Source organism: Triticum aestivum, chromosome 5D, assembly GCF_018294505.1.
Source record: "Triticum aestivum cultivar Chinese Spring chromosome 5D, IWGSC CS RefSeq v2.1, whole genome shotgun sequence".
Taxonomy (NCBI): domain Eukaryota; kingdom Viridiplantae; phylum Streptophyta; class Magnoliopsida; order Poales; family Poaceae; genus Triticum; species Triticum aestivum.
In genome coordinates, this window is record NC_057808.1 from 429,116,054 (window position 1) to 429,136,904 (window position 20,851).

The window sequence follows — 20,851 nt, forward strand, 5'->3', positions numbered from 1 at the left end:
CCAACTTTTCTATGGCAAAAACTCATCAAATAAAACCATAGAGCCATCAAAACAAGCACACAACGCAAGGAAAACAGAATCTGTCAAAAACAGAACAGTCTGTAGTAATCTGAATATTTCGAATACTTCTGAAACTCCAAAAATTCTGAAAAAATAGAAAGACCTGAGAAATTTGTATATTAATCTTCTGCAAAAATAATTGGCATTTTATCACGCTCTGGTAAAAAATAAGAATTGTTTTCGTGAGCGCAAAAGTTTCTGTTTTTTTTTCAGCAAGATCAAACAACTATCACCCAAGAAGACCCTATAGGTTCTACTTAGCACAAACACTAATTAAACACAAAAAACACAATAATAACAGTAGCATAATTATGCAAACACTCAAGAACAGAAAGCAAAAAGCAAAAATAAATTTTATTCATTGGGTTGCCTCCCAACAAGCGCTATTGTTTTATGCCCCTAGCTAGGCATAAGATTTCAATGATGCTCCCACGAAAGATAATAATTGAAGCACGAAGAGAGCATCATGAAACATGTGACAAACATATTTAAGTCTAACATAATTCCTATGCATAGGAATTTTATAGGAAAACAAATTATCAAGACAATAAATATCTAGCATATGCAAAGGAGAGGAATAACACATTGACAATCTCAACATAACGAGAGGAAATTTAGTAACATGAAAATTTCTAAAAACATATTTCCCTCTCTCATAATAATTACATGTAGGATCATATTCAAATTCTACAATATAACTATCACATAAAATATTCTCTTCATGATCCACATGCATGCAAAGTTGACACTCTTCCAAAATAGTGGGATTATCATCAAATAAAGTCATGACCTCTCCAAGCCCACTTTTATCAAAAATTTCATAAGATTGAACATACTCCAAAGTAGTGGGATCATTATTACCTAGAGTTGACACTCTTCCAAGCCCACTTTCAATATGATCGGAAACATATTCATCATGAGGCTTAAATAAATTTTCAAGATCATAATAAGAATCACCCCAATCATGATCATTGCAATGAGTAGTGGACATATCAAAATTAGCATCCCCAAGCTTGGGGTTTTGCATATTATTAGCACAATTGACATCAATAGAATTTTATAGTAAAATCATTGCAATCATGCTTTTCATTCAAGGAGCTATCATGAATCACTTTATAATTTTCTTCTTTTAACACTTCATCATAATTTTCAGATTCATAAATCTCAAGCAAAACTTCATAAAGATAATCTAGTGAACTCAATTCACTAGCAACGGGTTCATCATAATTGGATCTCTTGAAAAGATTAGCAAGTGGATGAGGATCCATATCAACAGATTCTTAGCAAGCGAAGATGCAAGCAAATAGGAGGCACATGGTAACACAAGCAAAGAAAAGATCGAATGAGAATAAGGCAAATGAAAAAGAAGGCAAATAAAACGGCAAATTTTTGTGAAGTGGGGGAGAGGAAAACGAGAGGCAAATGGCAAATAATGTAAATTGCGAGGAGATGAGATTTGTGATTAGGAACCTAGTAGATGTTGATGATGATCCCGGCAACGGCACCAGAAATTCCTTTTGATGTCTGCTAGGACTACGTCGGTATTTCCCCAAAGAGGAAGGGATGATGCAGCACAACATCGATAGGTATTTCCCTCGGTGATGAAACCAAGGTTATCAAACCAGTAGGAGAACCAAGCAACACAACGTAATCAGCCCCTGCAGACAAATAACAACCACTCGCAACCCGACGTGTTAAAGGGGTTGTCAATCCCTTTTGGGTAACAGCTCCAGAAATTGGCAAACGGATGTGAGAGAGTTGTAAATATTGATAGATCGAACGCTGAATAAAATAAAGTGCAGCAAGGTATTTTTGTATATTTGGTTTAATAGATCTGAAAATAAAAGCAAAGGAAAAGTAGATCGCAAAGGCAAATAATATGAGAAAGAGACCCAGGGGCCGTAGGTTTCACTAGTGGCTTCTCTCGAGAAAAATAGCAAACATTGGGTAAACAAATTACTATTGGGAAATTGATAGAACTTCAAATAATCATGACGATATCCAGGCAATGATCATTATATAGGCATCACGTCCAAGATTAGTAGACCGACTCCTGCCTACATCTACTACTATTACTCCACACATCGACCGCTATCCAGCATGCATCTAGTGTATTAAGTTCATGGAAAAACGAAGTAATGCAATAAGAACGATGACATGATGTAGACAAGATCTATCTATGTAGAGATAGACCCCATCGTTTTATCCTTAGTAGCAATGATACATACGTGTTGGTTCCCCTTCTGTCACTGGGATCAAGCACCGTAAGATCGAACCCACTACAAAGCACCTCTTCCCATTGCAAGATAAATAGATCAAGTTGGCCAAACAAAACCCAAATATTGGAGAAGAAATACGAGGCTATAAGCAATCATGCATATAAGAGATCAAAGAAACTCAAATAACTTTCATGGACATAAAAAGATAGATCTGATCATAAACTCAAAGTTCATCGGATCCCAACAAACACACCGCAAAAAGAGTTACATCATATGGATCTCCAAGAGACCATTGTATTGAGAATTCAGCGAGAGAGAGGAAGCCATCTAGCTACTAACTACGGACTCGAAGGTCTGCAAAGAACTACTCACGCATCATCGGAGAGGCACCAATGGAAGTGGTGAACCCCTCCGTGATGGTGTCTAGATTGGATCTGGTGGTTCTGGACTCTGCGGCGGCTGGAATTGATTTTCGTCGACTCCCCTAGGGTTTCTGGAATATTGGGGTATTTATAGAGCAAAGAGGCGGTCCGGGGGGCACTGAGGTGGGCACAACCCACCAGGGTGCGCCTGGGCCTCCTGGCGCACCCTGGTGGGTTGTGCTCTCCTCAGAGCACCCCCCAGGCACAACCTTGGGCCATTAGGTGTCTTCTGGTCCAAAAAAATCTCCGTAAAGTTTCGTTGCATTTGGACTCCGTTTGGTATTGATTTCCTATGATGTAAAAAACATGCAGAAAACAACAAATGGCACTTGGCACTATGTCAATAGGTTAGTACCAAAAAATGATATAAAATGACTATAAAATGATTGTAAAACATCCAAGATTGATAATATAACAGCATGGAACAATAAAAAATTATAGATACGTTGGAGACGTATCAGTGCATACTCAGGGAGAACACTTGTACCTTGAAATTTAGCGAGGGACCATGTCGTGGAATTGTCACGGCAGATGTCCTCGTGCAAGGACTTAGTCGTGGAGCCATCGCAGCTAGGAAGCTTAAAGGGGTTAAGCGGGACAAGGAACACGAGGGTTATACTGGTTCGGCCCCTTACGGTGAAGGTAAAAGCCTACGTCCAGTTGAGGTGGTATTACTTAGGGTTTCGATGACCGGGGAGCTTAATCGCTATGCCTGGCTATCAATCTGTTGTCTCTCGTCCTGAACAGCCGTCGGGTCGTCCCTTTATATAGAGAGGTTGACGCCCAGCGGCTCTCAGAGTCCCGGCCGGCTTATAACAGTATCCGTCTCGGACTCTTAACTACTCTTGCCTTACATTACAAGTCTTGCCATAACGGCGGTTTATCACTACGGGCCTTAAGCCGCCTCCGGGTCTTAAGCCCATTATTGATCCGCCATCCTCAAGCTTGGTACTGGGCTTCACGTGATGATCCTTATGAGTAACCCGGCCCCTCCTGGGCGGGTGACTCTAATGGTTATATCCTCAACATTAGGCCCCAGATTGATTTGAACCGGTTCATGTCAATCTTCAATCCCTTTAAGAAAAAAATCTTCCGGCTTCTGCTCGTGCGAAGGTTATAACCCGCCGTGACGTCATCTTCTGGATTCCTTGTAACCCGCCATGACGTCATCTTCCATTAAATTCATTTTTTATTCTGTCATATCCCAACGGATCTTATCTCTTAATGACCATCCCAAAAATCGAGGCGTTTCTGCGGCAAGATAATCATGTCTTCCGCCTCCTCTTTTCCCGCGCCCATTTACCAGCCGGCCCTTATAAATAGGCCTGGCCCATAAGCCTTCATTCACTCCTCTCTTCCATCGTCTTCCTCCTCTGACGCCCGAGAGCTCGAGCTCCGCCGCCGCCGTCGCGCCCCTTGTCTTCCTCGAGCTCGGCCGCTGCATCACCCTAAACTGGTCCAGAGAAACGGCGGCCACCTCCGCATCTCATCAGCGCCAGTAAGTCCCTGCCACTCTACACAGTAGATTTGCATTAGGGTTCCCACGTTCTTCCCCTGTTCTTCGTAGTTCGTCCGAGTTCTTCACAGTTCTTCCACCGCGACCTCTTTTGATCCGGAACATAGGATAGAACTCCTGCGGTAGTGGTTTCGCACCCATTTCCAGTACTAGCAGATCCCTCTTGCTTGCAAAAAGACCTCATTAGACCTTACGAACTTCTCTGTGCCAGTTTTTAGGTCTAGAAAAATTTTCCTTTCTAGACGACTGTTGATCCAAAATAATTACTGCGATCTGTGAAACCTGTTTGTGCCACACTTAGTCAAAAATTGCATCTGTTAGCTATGGCGGCTCATATCTCCGATTTAAAAGAGGCCATGCGCTGTGAAATTTCCGGCTCATTTATGATAGAGTTTTAAACAACTTGAATTACTCATGATGTCCACAGCGGCTTAGATAACCCGACACAATTAGCCATATATCATTAGGCCCCTTCATAAGCCGCCATCTTGAATACTGAACTGGAATCTTCCTCCGGCTTATATTTAAACCGGACATTTCCTTTTGTCATAGGCTTTCGTCTTTCATAATGCCGCCCAAGGCTCCCAAGGCACCCATTACGTGCAACTGGGTGAGGTCCAACGTTACTGATGATACCTTAGATGATTTCGTGAAGACGGGTTATCTGCCTAAGAAGGAGGTCATGTCCTATCGTGCCCCTGACCCGTCGAAAGAAAGACCTCAACCAAGAGATGGAGGGGTTGTGATATTTGCTGATCACATGAGTCGGGGTTTTGCACCTCCCGGCTCAAAATTCTTTAGAGATGTTCTGAACTTCTTCGATCTGTGACCTCAAGACATTGGACCCAATTTCGTGTCGAATATTTGTAACTTTCAAGTGTTCTGTGAAGTATACCTTGGAGAAGAGCCCGGCCTACTGCTCTTTAGGGAGCTATTTTATCTGAACCGCCAGAACGAGTGTGCCAACGGGCCTAGCTTGGAACTTGGTGGAATTTCAATCCAACGACGGAGAGATTGCCTCTTTCCTTATGCTGAACCGCCAAGCCACCCAAAGGACTGGAACCAGACATGGTTCTACTGCCAGGATACTTCTCCGGCTGAGGAGAACCCTCTGCCCGGCTTTCGCGCCCTGCGTCTGGAGTCAAATCACCCCCTGCCAGACAAATTATCTCAAGCTGAGCGTCAACCGCTTATCCCCACCATCAACAAGATAAAAAAGCTCTTCTGGGAAATGGTCTTAACGGCGTTGATCTGGTCCGGGTCTGGATTGCCTGGCGGGTGATTCCCTTGAGCCGCCACCCCGGCTTAATGTGTGATTACATGGGCCGGAAGGATGATCCTCTGCGGCACAGCCCCAACGACTTACCTGAGGACGTCGTTGACGACATGACCAAGTCGCTTCTGAACAAGAGCTTAGCAGACTGCGGGAGGACAGGCTTAAGTCCCTTCTGCAAAGCTAACCCGGCTCCGGCGGTAAGCTACTGATCTGAGCACTTTACCTTCCATTTTAACAATTTTCATCTTAACCTCAAGAAATCTTTGTTGTATTTTTCAGGCCAATGATAAGTTCTAGAAGGTCAAGTACGATCATGAGGCGGCTAAAAAAGCCAGGAAGGCTAAGAAAGCCGCCAGGAGAGCCGCTCCCCGCAAGAAGGGGAGTAAACCTAGCGCTTCAGACCTGCTTCAGCTGGATGACACCTCCGAGTCAGAGGTAACCCTTCATTCTTATGCTCTTCTCTTGTTATTTTGTTGTTCTTAACCACCTTATCGACACTGATTATCAGCAGGAGGACACCGGAGCGAGTAACCCGGTGATTGAAGAGGTAACTATACTTTCCTCCGACTCGGAGCCCTTGCCAAGGCTGAAAGTCCGAAGAGTAACCCGGAAAGTAAGATTTTCCCATCCTTTAGCTTATCAAGATCCTCAATTTCTTTTGAAGCAACAAATTCATGAGAGCCAGAGGCAAACCCGGGCCAACAAGGATGCAGACCTCTCCTCCGGCTTACCTGAAGCATCAAGGAAGCGCCGGACCGAGGTTATCTCCAACTTATATCCTTTTCATCCTTTGGCGGGCATCACACGTCAACCACTCAACTCTTCTGATTCAAACTATCAGGAAACTTCACCTTCCTCCGGTGACTCCATGCAATCTAACTTGCCGGCTTTCAAGACTGCACCTGGGTAATGACGATCATCTTATTTTGTGCTTTATCTTACTCATGTTTTTGCACTAACCTTTTGACTTTCAGCGCACAAGCAAAACTCAGCAAGAGGGCAAAGAAAAGTCACCCGGTCGAAGAACCGGTCTTGACTGAACCCACCGCCTCTGCTTCTGAGCCGCCGTCTGCACCAAACACCACCACTCCAACTGAACAACAAGCCACGGAGAGTTTTGACAACCCGGAGATCCCCAGCTCAGCTCAACCGGCCGATGACCCGGATGTGGTGATTACCCGGACCGAATATGTTGAGCCGGGGAGACCCACTGTGCTGGCCAGATGCTCTGCTAAAGAAGAACTGCTGGAGCGCCGCAGGGCCAGACTGGATATCACTGACTATGCTAACTTGAGCATTGGAGACATTGCTTCTGGTTATATTAGTCAAGTGCACAACAGCCGGGACCTGGAGATTGACATGGTGAAGCAGATACAGCAAAAATCTGAGGTACAACTCTCTTGCTTACTCCATAGTCATCCTTACCATGCTAGCCCCCAAGTCTATTACTTATAATAGAATATGTTGTAGACTTAATTCCGGCTTACCTTCATGAACCGGCACTATGAATAGAAACTTTCAGCATACATTAACCCCCAAGTGCCAAGTGTCTTTGCTTGCAAAGTGCTTGGGACTTTAATGTTGCATGCTAATCACTCAAACTGTAACCCGGAATTTGTACAGGCTGCTTGCAAGAAATTTGAATCGGAAATCTCTGAGCTGAAGAACCGCCTGAAGACTCAGGAAACTGAGACCCGGAAGGCCAATGCCAAATTTGAGTTCAGTGTTGCTGCACAAGAAAAGCTGAAGAAGAAATTTGAAATAGAAAGAAAGACTTAGGCCGAGGAGAAGACTGCCTTGCTCAGCGGGGCTGAACAAGCGGAGGCTGCTCTGACTGAAAGAACCGCCGAACTCTCCGGCTTAAAACGCCATGTGTCACAGATGGTCTCCGCAATCTTCGGTAAGTCATTATGCAAGATTTTAACAAGTTTACATTCTTCATGTCTCATAAGTCCCACCATTGCCATCAGCTCACCTGACGTTATTATGCAGGTCCCAGAAGCTCCAACCTTAATCAAAACGTGCTGACCAAGCTGAAGGCTGTTTACACCTTGGTGGAGCAACTCTACACCGGGTCACAACGTGCCTTAGCCGTTGTGGCTCTGTCCAATGAGGTTCCCACTCACCTGGCAGACGTACTCAGGCGGCTTGCCGTACTTCCTCAACGCTTCCAAGAACTGAGACGGGCTCCTGCAAGAGCCGGAGCTATAGCTGCTCTGAGCCGGGCCAAGGCGTTTCTACCGGAGCTAGACCCGGCCGACATCGCTCTTGGATACCCCAGCCTGAAGGAAGATGGTACCCCCTTTGACCAGAAAGACTTCGCCGCCTGTGTGAAGAGCGTGCGCCCGGTGGCCACCTTGATTGGGAATGACACAGACCTTACCAAGTATCAGCCGGGCTATGATGCGGAGAATCAGAGGATCCCAACTCCACGCTATGAAGCAGTCAGCCTGATCCCGCCGACTCGTAAGCATACCTTCGCCCCAGAAGTTGACCCGGCCGGGTTAATTGATGATGAGACTCAATTTGAAGCTTTGAGCGGCATTGACTGGAAATCATCAACCTTCCAGGTCATGGGAACAGCCGGAGGAGCGGAGAGGGATGAGCCGGGAACTTCAGCCCAACAAGCATCTTGATTTCTTAGGCGGCTCATGGTTACACCTTAAAACAATGCCTCACCTTTTGGACTCGGGGAGTCCTGTAATAGAGTAGGACAAACACTTAATTTTGTCGTGCCATCGTGCACGTGTAAGGTGCTGAACTCCGTTGAAGCTGCTCCTTTATATTCCTCCGGGTTATGTTCGATCATCTCCCTTTCTTAAGAAAACAAATCACAAGTCTCTGGGCGGCTTACCGCACTGAGAGTCATATATTTTACATATAACCCGGAATATGAACCGAAGTCATCAAAGACCGGCTCTCAATTACATCCTCGAGGTAACCATAATAGCATACTTGCAAGCCTTCAAGTATACTTCCGGTTTATGTAACCCAAATAATGAGGTTGAGAACTCAACTCCGGTTCACCAGCATCGATAATGCTTATTGTGTGTTATCATCATTGTTAAGCAAAGTTAAGCCGGCGGAGTAAGAACCGCCCTTTGCACACTGTTGATACGATCAAAAGAACTTGTTGCAAACCAAAAAATCAAAACTTAGGGGCTTCTGGTTCGAATACGACCAGAGAACCGTCCCAAAGGGGTTAAGCTAAGATTCGAATGCGATCATAAGCCCCCAGTGGCTTTGGCGTTGCCGATCAAGAGGGTATCGACAGCTATGTTCTCTTTGGTTCGAATACGACCTATGTTTGAACAGGAAGCCCCCAAATGACCTTGAGAGTTGTTTAACGACGCTGATTCAAATACGATCCACGTTGGTTCCCAAAGGGGGTTGAGCTATGATTCAAATATGATCAAGAAAAACTCCCCAATGAGCTCGGCAATTTGCTAATCAAGTGGGTATCGACAGCTATGTTCTCTTTGGTTCGAATACGACCTATGTTTGAACAGGAAGCCCCCAAATGATCATATTGTTAACGGCTAGATTCAAATACGATCATAAGCCGGATCCACCTCCAAGTGACCATGTAATGTGGTAATAGAAATAACAATAACACATTTGCCTTTGGAGGAGAAAAGGACAGAGGTCCTGCTTTATTATTTATCATAATATATACATGGCTATAGAAATATGTACATCATGAGAGCCGGTGGCTCAAGTGTAATAAGGCCGAAGCTGAGCTATGTTCCACGGCCGACGGGTCTCTTCCTCCGACTTACGTGAATCTTTGTGCTCCCGAACATCGATAAGGTAGCATGACCCGTTGTGCAAGTTCTTGCTGACCACAAAGGGCCCTTCCCAAGGCGGGGATAACTTGTGTGCGTCTGTTTGATCTTGGATGAGCCGGAGCACCAGATCACCTTCCTGGAAGACTCTGGACTTAACCCGGCGGCTATGATAGCGGCGCAGGTCTTGTTGGTAAATCGCCGAGCGAGCCGCTGCCACATCACGCTGTTCGTCCAACAAGTCAAGAGCATCTTGGCGCGCCCGCTCATTATCCGCCTCAACATAAGCCGCCACTCGAGGCGAATCATGACGGATGTCGCTAGGGAGGACCGCCTCCGCTCCATAAACCATGAAGAAAGGCATGTAACCCGTAGACCTGTTAGGAGTAGTATTGATGCTCCATAACACGGAGGGTAACTCCTCCACCCAACAACCCGGCGTCCGTTGCAAAGGGACCAAAAGCCGGGGCTTGATGCCCTTCAAGATTTCCTGATTGGCTCTCTCAGCTTGACCATTGGATTGAGGGTGAGCCACTGATGAAACATCAAGCCGAATATGCTCTCGTTGACAAAACTCCTCCATGGCACCTTTAGACAGATTGGTACCATTGTCAGTTATAATGCTGTGTGGAAAACCAAAGCGAAATATCACCCTCTTCATGAACTGAACCGCTGTGGCTGCATCACACTTACTAACTGGCTCTGCTTCAACCCACTTTGTAAACTTGTCGACCGCCACCAAGAGGTGAGTCTTCTTATCCTTGGATCTTTTAAAAGGCCCAACCATATCAAGCCCCCAGACCGTAAACGGCCAAGTGATTGGAATCATCCTCAATTCTTAAGCCGGCACATGAGCCCGTTGCGAGAACCTCTGGCAACCGTCACATTTACTGACCAAATCCTCTGCATCAGCATGAGCCGTCAGCCAATAAAAACCATGACGAAAAGCCTTGGCCACAAGGGACTTTGAGCCGGCATGATGGCCACAATCCCCCTCGTGAATTTCACGTAAAATTTCTTGACCTTCCTCAGGGGAAACACAACGCTGGAAAGTTCCAGTGACACTGCGACGATGCAGCTCACCATTGATAATTATCATTGACTTAGACCGCCGGGTTATTTGTCTGGCCAAAGTTTCATCCTCAGGCAATTCTCCCCGGGTCATGTAAGCCAAGTATGGCACTGTCCAGTCTGGGGTAATGTGGAGAGCCGCCACCAACTGGGCCTCTGGGTCAGGGACAGCCAAGTCTTCCTCTGTAGGCAACTTAACAGAAGGGTTATGCAAAATGTCCAAGAAAGTATTAGGCGGCACCGGCTTTCGCTGAGAGCCCAGCCGGCTTAATGCATTAGCTGCCTCGTTCTTCCTGCGATCGATGTGCTCTACTTGGTAACCCTGAAAGTGTCCAGCAATGGCATCAACTTCGCGGCGATAAGCCGCCATGAGAGGGTCCTTGGAATCCCACTTGCCTGACACTTGTTGAGCCACTAAATCTGAATCGCCAAAGCACCTTACCCGGCTCAAGCTCATCTCCTTAGCCATCCGAAGACCATGGAGCAAGGCCTCGTACTCGGCCGCATTGTTAGTGCAGGGAAACATCAACCGTAGCACATAGCAAAACTTGTCACCTCGAGGGGAAGTTAATACAACTCCAGCCCCCGAGCCCTCCAATTGCCTAGACCCGTCGAAGTGAATAGTCCAGTATGTATTATCCGGTTTCTCTTCAGGCGCCTGCAGCTCTGTCCAATCGTTGATGAAATCCACCAATGCTTGAGATTTGATAGCAGTGCGTGGCATGTATTTCAGACCATGAGGCCCAAGTTCTATAGCCCACTTAGCCACTCTTCCCGTGGCTTCTCTGTTTTGGATGATATCTCCTAGGGGAGCAGAACTAACCACAGTAATAGGGTGACCCTGGAAATAATGCTTAAGCTTCCGGCTTGCCATGAATACCCCATAAACAAGCTTCTGCCAGTGTGGATACCGTTGTTTGGACTCAATGAGTACTTCGCTGACGTAGTAAACCGGTCGCTGAACCGGATACTCCTTACCCGCTTCCTTACGCTCCACCACCACAGCCACACTGACGGCTCGTGCGTTAGCGGCGACATACAGCAATAAGGGCTCCTTGTCAACAGGATCAGCAAGGACTGGGGGCTCAGCCAGCTGTTTTTTCAAATCCTCCGAAGCAGCATTAGCAGCATCATTCCAGATAAAATCATCTGTTTTCTTCATCATCTGGTACAGTGGCATGGCTTTTTCACCCAAGTGGCTTATAAACCGGCTCAAAGCAGCGATGCGACCCGCCAGGCGCTGGACATCGTTTATGCACGCCGGCTTAGCCAGAGAGGTGATCGCCTTGATCTTTTCCGGGTTAGCTTCAATGCCTCTGTGAGAAACCAGAAAACCCAAGAGCTTGCCTGCGGGAACACCGAAAACACACTTGGCCGGGTTAAGCATCATCTTGTAAACCCGGAGATTATCAAAGGTTTCTCTAAGATCATCTACCAGGGTCTCCTTCTCCCTGGATTTAACCACGATATCATCCACATAGGCACGAACATTGCGCCCAATCTGGTTATGAAGACAATTCTGCACACAACGCTGGTAAGTCGCCTGCGCACTCTTGAGCCCAAAAGGCATAGACACATAACAGAAGGCTTCAAAGGGAGTGATGAACGCCATCTTCTCCTGGTCCTTAACTGCCATTTTAATCTGATGGTATCCCGAATAAGCATCCAAAAAGCTTAAGCGCTCACAACCCGCCGTAGCATCAATAATTTGATCAATACGGGGGGAGAGCAAAAGGATCAGCCGAACAAGCTTTGTTTAAATCCGTGTAGTCCACACACATCCGCCAGGTGTCGTTCTTCTTGAGCACGAGCACCGGGTTAGCTAACCATTCTGGATGAAAAACTTCAACAATAAACCCAGCCGCCAAGAGCCGGGCTACCTCCTCACCAATGGCTTTCCGCCTCTCCTCATTAAACCGCCGAAGGAATTGCCTGACCGGCTTAAATTTCGGATCAATATTGAGAGTGTGCTCAGCGAGTTCTCTAGGTACACCTGGCATGTCAGAAGGTTTCCATGCAAAAATGTCCTTGTTCTCACGGATGAACTCGATGAGCGCGCCTTCCTATTTCGGATCCAGATTGGCACTGATGCTGAACTGCTGAGATGAGTCACCTGGAACAAAGTCAACAAGTTTAGTCTCATCAGCTGACTTAAATTTCATTGCCGGCTCATGCTCCGTGGTTGGCTTTTTCAAAGACGTCATATCTGCCGGGTCAACATTGTCCTTGTAAAACTTTAACTCCTCTATTGCACAAACAGATTCAGCGTAAGCCGCGTCACCTTCCTCACACTCCAAGGCTATCTTTCGGCTGCCATGAACCGTAATAGTCCCATTGTGACCCGGCATCTTGAGCCGCAAATACACGTAACACAGTCGTGCCATGAACTTGGCGTAAGCCGGCCGCCCAAATAAAGCATGGTACGGACTCCTTATCTTAACCACCTCAAAGGTTAGTTTTTCCGCCCTATAATTGTACTCATCTCCAAAGGCCACTTCCAGCTCGATCTTACCGACCGGATATGCTGACTTACCGGGCACCACGCCATGGAAAACAGTATTGGACTGGCTGAGGTTTTTATCAGTCAAACCCATACGACGGAAGGTCTCATAATAGAGGATGTTGATGCTGCTGCCTCCGTCCATGAGCACTTTAGTGAATTTATATCCCCCAACCTGAGGAGCCACCACCAAGGCCAGGTGACCCGGATTATCAACCCGGGGAGGATGATCTTCCCTACTCCACACAATAGGCTGCTCAGACCATCTTAAATAGCGTGGAACCGCCGGCTCAACAGCATGCACAACCCTTTTATGGAGCTTCTGCTCTCGCTTGCACAGACTGGTAGTAAATACATGATACTGCCCGCCATTGAGCTGCTTTGGATTGGTCTGGTATCCCCCTGCTGCTGTTGCTGATGACCCTGGCCGGACTGCTGATTAAAGCCCCCTTGAACATTCTGAGAATTGGGATTTGAACCGCCGCCCGGGCCATGAAAACCGCTGGCGCCTGAGCCGCCGCCCGGGCCACTGTTGCCATTGAAAGCATTGGAATTTTTAAAGGCCTTCATGATTGCGCAGTCCTTCCATAGATGAGTGGCCGGCTTTTCCCTAGAGCCATGCCTTGGACAAGGCTCATTCAACAACTGCTCAAGCGTCGGGCCTGACCCGCCGGCACGGGGAGGTGGTCTCCCCTTACGCCGGTGGTTGTTACCCTGTGAACTGGTGTTGGCCACAAACTCCATACTGCCATCAGCCTTCCGCTTGTTACCTCCCTGGTTCGCCGGGTTATGCTGGGGGCCCTTGCCATTGCCATTCCGTTTTCCCTTCCCTGTCCTTTCATCATCCGACGAGGGATCCTTGGTACTATCAGAGTCTGCGTACTTGACCAGAGCCGCCATCAGCGTACCCATATCATTGCAATCGCGCTTGAGCCGCCCGAGCTTCATCTTCAGGGGCGTAAAACGACAATTCTGCTCTAACATTAAGACTACAGAGTCGGCATCCATCTTATCAGATGAATGTATTATCTCTTTGACCCGCCGAACCCAATGGGTTGTAGACTCACCCTCCTGCTGCTTACAGTTAGTCAAATCCACAATTGACATAGACTGCCTACAGGTATCTTTGAAGTTTTGGATGAACCGGGCTTTTAGTTCAGCCCAAGACCCGATAGAATTTGGTGGCAGTCCTTTCAACCAAGTGCGGGCAGTCCCATCTAACATCATGGTGAAGTACTTGGCCATTGCCGCTTCGCTGACCTCCAGCAACTCCATAGCCATCTCATAACTCTCGATCCATGCTCCGGGTTGCAAATCAGCCGTGTAATTAGGTACCTTCCTAGGCCCCTTGAAATCCTTGGGCAGACGTTCATTACGGAGAGCCGGCACCAGACAAGGAACACCTCCGGTCCTTGTAGGTATACCCGCGTCGATGGAAGCCGTTGGATAAGCCGTGAGTGGCTGGTACGCCGTCAACTGAGCCGCCTGCTCCGCCTCTTGCCATGCTCTGTCTTGGTCCACCGTGTTAAAGGCTCCATTATGAACCGGGCCGTGGCCAGGAGGCAAGTCATGATGTCGGACATTGCTTGAGCCGGTCGCTGAGACCATGTGCCTGCTGTAACTCGGGCTCCGGCCAGGACAAGGGGTTGAATGAATTCTGTCCCGGCTATAAGAATATGCCTCCTGTTGCGCCAGAGCCGTCTGAAGGAGTTCTCTGACCCGGCGGGTTTCAACCGCCATCGGTGAGTCGCCCTCGATTGGGAGAGCCGCCAGTCGCGCCGCCGCAGCGACCATGTTTTCCAACGGGTTGGCATAATGACCCGGTGGTATTGGCACGTGCTGAGGCGGAGTAGTGTTCACCCGGGGAGGCCCCATCACTTGTGGCTGAACCACCGTTCCAGCCCCGGGTACCGTGATTGCTGGCGGGTTACTGGGCCCTGCACCAGGCGTGTTGAAGAGGTTTCGAGGATCGTAAACCGGAGGGAGTCGAGATTGAGCCTTTTGATGCCTCCTTCTCATGACCTCATTGGACGCGTTCTGATCCATCGTGAGCCGGAAAGACTGTGCTTGAATCAGCTGAGTCTCGGCGTCGAGAGCCGCCCTCTCTGCAGCCATCCTGATCCCTTCCGCCGCCAGATCCTCCTTGGCTTTTGCTAGATCCAACCTTAACTGTGCCACCTCCGCGTCATGCTGAGCTTGATCCGCCGGGGCGACCGTAGCGGTTAACAGGGCCGTCATCTTGTCTGTGAGATCCATCAGCACCTGAGCCGGCGAGGGCACAGGGCTTCCTGTCCCGGTAGTGGGGTTTTGAACAGGTTGTGCGCCAGCCATGAAGATTCCAACCCGGCTCGGCGGCTCGAAGGGGTCCGGAATACTATCACCATCGGAACAACCCCTGAGCCTGCCATCTTGAAGTTGGTATAACGAGTCTGTCTCCTCTGTAGATGACTCGCCGTCAGAGCGAGCGGCCGTCTCCTCACCAGATCCAGATCCTTCAGAGAGTCCTCCATGGACGCATCCCACGAAAGCATGCTTCAAGGCAGGCAGAGTCCGGGCGGGTCGTGTACACTGAGCCGTCTCGACGAGATCGGCGCAGAGGTCCGGCTCAAGGCCCGGCTCACCAATCCTGCCAATAAAGACATGGATTCCGCCGAAGGGGACCCGGTACCCGTACTCAATTGAGCCGGCGTCGGGGCCCCAGTTTGCATCGTCGATGTAGAGCTTGCCGCGACGACTCTTGGTCATCCGGCCCACAGCGTATCCCTTGAGCCCTTCGAAGCTGCCCTTCAAGAACTCAAATCCACCGTGCGCTGGCCCCACGGTGGGCGCCAACTGTCGTGGAATTGTCACGGCAGATGTCCTCGTGCAAGGACTTAGTCGTGGAGCTATCGCAGCTAGGAAGGTTAAAGGGGTTAAGCGGGACAAGGAACACGAGGGTTATACTGGTTCGGCCCCTTACGGTGAAGGTAAAAGCCTACGTCCAGTTGAGGTGGTATTACTTAGGGTTTCAATGACCGGGGAGCTTAATCGCTATGCCTGGCTATCAATCTGTTGTCTCTCGTCCTGAACCGCCGCCGGGTCGTCCCTTTATATAGAGAGGTTGACGCCCAGCGGCTCTCAGAGTCCCGGCCGGCTTATAATAGTATCCGGCTCGGACTCTTAACTACTCTTGCCTTACATTACAAGTCTTGCCATAACGGTGGTTTATCACTACGGGCCTTAAGCCGCCTCCGGGTCTTAAGCCCATTATTGATCCGCCATCCTCAAGCTTGGTACTGGGCTTCACGTGATGATCCTTATGAGTAACCCGGCCCCTCCTGGGCGGGTGACTCTAATGGTTATATCCTCAACAGACCATCTTATAATGCTACCGCCGTACTAAGCAAAATAAGATGCATAAAAGATAAACATCACATGCAGTCAAAATATGTGACATGATATGGCCATCATCATCTTGTGCCATTGATCTCCATCTCCAAAGCACCATCATGATCTCCATCGTCACCGGCTTGACACCTTGATCTCCATCGTAGCGTCATTGTCGTCTCGCCAACTATTGCTTCTACAACTATCGCTACCGCATAGTGATAAAGTAAAGCAATTACATGGCGATTGCATTTCATATAATAAAGCGACAACCATAAGGCTCCTGCTAGTTGCCGATAACTATTGCAAAACATGATCATCTCATACAATAACGTATATCACATCATGTCTTGACCATCTCATATCACAACATGCCCCGCAAAAACAAGTTAGACGTCCTCTACTTTGTTGTTGCAAGTTTTACATGGCTGCTACGGGCTTCTAGCAAGAATCGTTCTTACCTACGCATCAAAACCACAACGATTTTTCGTCAAGTGTGTTGTTTTAACCTTCAACAAGGACCGGCCGTAGTCAAATTCGATTCAACTAAAGTTGGCGAAACAGACACCCGCCGGCCACCTTTATGCAAAACAAGTTGCATGTCTGTCGGTGGAACCGCTCTCATGAACGTGGTCATGTAAGGTTGGTCTGGGCCGCTTCATCCAACAATACCGCTGAATCAAAATAAGACGTTGGTGGTAAGCACTATGACTATGATCACCCACAACTCTTTGTGTTCTACTCGTGCATATCATCTACGCATAGACCTGGCTTGGATGCCACTGTTGGGAACGTAGCATGCAATTTCAAAAAAATTCCTACGATCACGCAAGATCTATCTAGGAGATGCATAGCAGCGAGAGGGGGAGAGTGTGTCTACGTACCCTCGTAGATCGAAAGCGGAAGCGTTAGGTTAACGCGGTTGATGTAGTCGAACGTCTTCGCGGTCCAACCGATCAAGTACCGAACGTACGGCACCTCCGAGTTCAGCACACGTTCAACTTGATGACGTCCCTCAAACTCTTGATCTAGCAAAGTGTCGAGGGAGAGTTCCATCAGCACAACGGCGTGGTGACAGTGATGGTGAAGTAATTCGCGCAGGGCTTTGCCTAAGCACTACGTGAATATGACCAGAGGGGGGAAGGAAAGAGGGGAGAGGGGAAAGGAAGGGGGAATCCTATTCCCTCTATTTCCTTTCCTCCTCCCCTTTTCCTTCCTCCACTTAGATCGGCCCATATGGGGGCGCACCTGCCCACAAGGGGCTGGTCTGTCCCGCCCTAGGCCCAATAAGGCCCATATCTTTGCCGGGGGGGGGGGGGTGCCCGGAACCCCTTCCGGTGACCCGATACGTACCCGGTACCCCAGGAACACTTCCGGTGTCCGAATACTATCGTCCTATATATGAATCTTTACCTCTCGACCATTTCGAGACTTCTCGTCATGTGTCCGTAATCTCATCCGGGACTCCGAACAACATTCGGTCACCAAATCACATAACTCGTATAATACAAAATCGTCCTCGAACGTTAAGCGTGCGGACCCTACGGGTTCGAGAACTATGTAGACATGACCGAGAAACTTCTTCGGTCAATAACCAACAGCGGAACCTGGATGCTCATATTGGTTCCCACATATTCTACGAAGATCTTTATCGGTCGTACCGTAATGACAACATACGTTATTCCCTTTGTCATCGGTATGTTACTTGCCCAAGATTCGATCGTTGGTATCTTCATGCCTAGTTCAATCTCATTACCGGCAAGTCTCTTTACTCGTTCCGTAATGCATCATCCCGCAAGTAACTCATTAGCCACATTGCTTGCAAGGCTTATTATGATGTGCATTACCGAGAGGGCCCAGAGATACCTCTCCGATACTCGGAGTGACAAATCCTAATCTCGATCTATGACAACCCAACAAACACCTTCGGAGATACCTGTAGAGCATCTTTATAATCACCCAGTTACGTTGTGACGTTTGATAGCACACAAGGCATTCCTCTGGTATCCGGGAGTTGCATAATCTCATAGTCAAAGGAATATGTATATGACATGAAGAAAGCTATAGCAATAAAACTGAACGATCATTATGCTGAGCTAACGGATGGGTCTTGTCCATCACATCATTCTCCTAATGATGTGATCCCGTTCATCAAATGACAACACATGTCTATGGTTAGGAAACTTAACCATCTTTGATTAACGAGCTAGTCTAGTAGAGGCTTACTAGGGACATGGTGTTTTGTCTATGTATCCACACATGTATCAAGTTTTCCGGTTAATACAACTCTAGCATGAATAATAAACATTTATCATGATATAAGGAAATATAAAATAACAACTTTATTATTGCCTCTAGGGCATATTTCCTTCACCGCCGCTGATTCGTGGGACGAGTACCTACGGATGTCGGAGAGTACATGTGAAGATGCCATGGTTAGGTTTGCAACTGTCGTGGTCGAGGTGTTCGGACCTCAGTACCTGAGAGAACCAACCGTGGCAGACACTGAGAGGCTCTTGGCAATCTCAGAAGCAAGAGGGTGGCCAGGTTTGCTTGAATCTCTTGATTGCATGCATTGAAAAAGGAAGAATGTCCGAAGGATGTACAAGGGCAATATCAGGCTCATGTTAAGAAGCCCATCATTATTCTTGAAGTAGTTGCATTGCAGGATATTTGGAGTTGGCATGCTTTTTTTGGCATGTTCGGGTCTCACAATGACATCAATGTGTTGTAATGATCGTCGTTGTTTGCGAGGCTGACTGGAAGAAAAGCTCCTCCTTGCCACTATTCTGTCAATGGAGATGAGTACAACATGGGCTACTATCTGGTTGACGACATCTATCCTTCATGGACTACCTTTGTCAGCACCATCTCAAATCAAATGGGCAGAAGGTTCACTTTGCCCAAAAGACAAGAAATAGCTAGAAAAGGATGTCGAGAGGGCATTTGGAGTTCTGCAGGCCCGTTTTGCAATTGTTCGTCGACCTGCAAAACAATGGGATTCGAAGACCTTGTGGGAGGTGATGACATGTTGCGTGATCATGCACAACATGATCGTCGAAGATGAGGGTGACGATGCTGCCGCAACTTTGGAATTTGAGAACATGGGTGATCCTATCCAACTTCCGGACCAGAATCCGGCCAAAGTTGAAGAGTTTATTCAAAAGAATCAAAAAAATCGGCATTGACCAGCTCATGAGCAGCTGAAGGAAGATCTGATTGAGTATCAGTGGGCGGTGATAGGGGACAATAATGTTGGGACGTAATACTTGAACTTTTTTAAATTTAAACTAATGTTGCATGCGGCTATTTGAATCGGTTGTACCTTTGCATACGGCTATTTGATCGTGCGGACTTGAAAAATAAATGAGAAAGACCGGATTTATGCGGCGACGGTTGGATGATGCACTCCCGCATCTGTGTCCACGGACGAATGCGGGAGGAAATTTGCTGGTTGCCATTGGAGATCTGATATTTTTCGTTTAAGAGTGATGCTATCTGATAGAGTTCGTTTTTTCCAGCCATGAAGCACAAGAGAGACAGGAGTTATTTCTGAAGGAGAAAAAAGACTCGATTGTCAATGTCAGAAGAGGTAGAAAGAGAACTTCCAAGCAGGGCCAGGCCAAACGGCCGTTCCCCCTGGCGGCGCCTCCTCCGCTCGCTCCGGCACGGCCCCCTCTTTCCTTCTCTCCGGCCCAGCCGCGCGCGGCCCCAAATTTCAAAGCGCGGCCGCTGGGAGGTACACAGCGGAGCAAGACGCTCCCCGCTTCCTCGACCGATTGCCGTTGGAACCCGGTTCAGGGCGCTGCCTCCTCCACCGGAGCACCGCCGCCTCCTCCGGCGTCCTCGACCCGCAGAGATCGCCGCCACCATTGACCGCGTTTCCGCGGACGCCGCCTCCAGGGTTCGGCAAGGCTGAAAACTTCGACATCCCGGTAAGGTCCTGCTGCATTTTGGTTCCGAGCAATGTGAATCTGCAGTAGAAGTTTCAATCTCTTATCTTTTGTGTGTTGCGTAATATGGCATTATTAGTCGATTCCTCCCAAAGTAATATGTGTACTACGTATTAGATATTTGCTAGCTTTTGTAGCATTAGCGCTATCATCAAGCTAGCTTTTGTGATGTTAGATGTTATCAAAACGCACCAAATCTTGAACTGGGGTCTCTGTTTAGGGCCTTGTAACCTTTTTGGTGGCTTCACTTTTATGTGGATTTTACTTTTTGGAGTCTTGGGTCTTGCTATTTGCACCTTCAGATGTGTACATGTTTGTACTGCCATTGGATTTGTACTGTATTTTACAGCCAATGTACAGTTATTAGAAAGCATACCATGATTTTTTGTTTGACTGAATAGCATACCATGATTTTACAAATTGGAACTGCCTGTGAACGGCCTATTTTAGTACTCCTCCATTTCAAAATTATTGAAGTTCTAGATTTGTTTAAGTCAAACTTCTTTAATTTCGACCAAGTCTATAGAAAAATATAGTTGACACCTGGGTTTAAACAAGGTACATTTAGTTGTTAACTGTATAGACAGGCTCTATTGCTGCATTAAGCGAAAGAACATGCATAAACCATGACAGAGCACATGCTCTATTTGTCATCCCATAAAACAAAAGTTAATTTCTCTTGA

The 20,851-nt window shown here is 47.6% G+C and overlaps 1 long non-coding RNA gene across 1 annotated transcript in view; it reads left to right on the forward strand.

The window, feature by feature from the left end:
* Positions 1-19,749: 19,749 nt before the first annotated feature.
* Positions 19,750-20,851, forward strand: part of LOC123122402 (uncharacterized) — a 5,163-nt gene continuing 4,061 nt past the window's right edge. The window contains exon 1 of the long non-coding RNA XR_006460209.1: positions 19,750-20,150. This is a non-coding gene — a long non-coding RNA (uncharacterized lncRNA). The remainder of the gene's footprint in view (positions 20,151-20,851) is intronic.